This window comes from Eurypyga helias, unplaced genomic scaffold (assembly GCF_000690775.1).
Source record: "Eurypyga helias isolate BGI_N326 unplaced genomic scaffold, ASM69077v1 scaffold20862, whole genome shotgun sequence".
Taxonomy (NCBI): Eukaryota; Metazoa; Chordata; class Aves; order Eurypygiformes; family Eurypygidae; genus Eurypyga; species Eurypyga helias.
This window is the reverse complement of record NW_010235547.1, coordinates 17,662-19,211: the sequence shown is the minus strand read 5'-3', so window position 1 is coordinate 19,211 and position 1,550 is coordinate 17,662.

Sequence of the window (1,550 nt, the reverse complement as noted above, 5' to 3'; positions counted from 1 at the left end):
TTACACCTCAGTAGCTCCCAGAAGGAAAAAGATCTGCTTAAGGCTCCAGCCTTTGCTGCACGGACACCACACTGGACTTTGTTGTATCCATGTGGACACCAGTCTGCACTGGTGAATTGAGTCAAAAAAGCAGTAAGAAAACCCCAAAAAATCCAGAAATAAAGCAGCATGAGCTCCTGTCCGGGCTTGGGGAGGGACAGAGCAGCCAGGGCTTGCACATGGACTGCTTTAACCTCTCAAAGGGGGTGGTGGTTAGGGCTGTTCACAAATTGCACGGGAACAGGCTGCTTCCCTTTGGAAGGGGACCCGAGGGTGCTGAGTCAGCCCCGGGGCAGGAAGGTGGATTTCCAGCTGCCTGTGCTGTGGGCACTGACACGGAGCAGCTTGGTGCTGGGGCAGCCTCAGATGCAGGGTGGTTAGCATGTCAGAGGCTGGATCTGGGGTCGCAGCTGCTGAAGTCTTAGGGATCATCTGGCTAAACTCCAGCAGGCCCCAAGTTGGCCTGTCCCAGTCAGGAACTGGCCATGGGGCACAAAGCCCGTGAAGCCTGCGAGGCTGGAAGCGATGCAGCAACGTGTACAGGGCAGTGGCTGCCCTCGCTGCCGCTGCGGCGGTGATGGAGGGCCAGCTGCAGAATCCTGCTGTGTCCTGGAGCTCACCCTGGTCTGGGGAAGGCAGCTCAGCCAGCCCCAAGACACGGAGCTCAGCACCCCTTGGCACCCTGTCATCTGGGACACAGCAGCAGAAAGGGGGGTGCTGTGGGGTGTGGGTGGCAGTGGAGGGAGGGATGGGTGCTGGCCCACAGCTTTGTAAGCACCTCCAGAAGAGATGGGAGCAGGAAAGATGGTCATGCTGTATGCATGATCCCTCCTGAGCAATTCCCTGAACCCAAACATGTCAACCCTTCACCAGCAAACGGTGCAGGTCCCTGGCCTCGTTACTGCACCAACTCCAGGCTACCTGCCAGGGCCAGCCCCACGTCCCCCTGCCCTCCAGGGGCACAGGGCAGAGCAGTGGCCAGCACCATTGCTCACCCCAACACCAGTGCCCAACTATCCTGCTGTGCAGAGCAAGGCCAGGAGCTGCTCTGGACCAGCATCAAGATGCACGGTCAGTCCTGCCCGTCTCGTGTACCCTGGGAGCGGTGGTGGTCTCCGCTCCTGCTCCTTGCAGGCAGCTCTCAGAAGTTGCTCCTGGTCTCCTTGCAGATTGTGGAGCAGGCTTAGCAAAGAATTGCTGGGCTCTGGGGACAAACCCTGGGAGCAGAGCATCTGGCATGTGGGAAGCCAAGAGGTACAGGGGTCTGCTTTGTAGTGTTGGCAAGAGAGTGAGCTGCAGTGGTGCAGAAGGTAAAGGCATGGGGTGGCAGCATGGCTGGAGGCAGATTAAGGGTGCAGTGGGAGTTCAGGTAGCACAGCCTGAGGGGCATGTGTCAGCAGAGAGGGGGACCTGCTGGTGCCAACTGCAGGTCCTGGCAGGCCCCCTTGGTCCTCCTCTGCCCATGTTGTCGGGTACAGACTGTGACCGTGACCCCGGATGCCTGCGGGGGC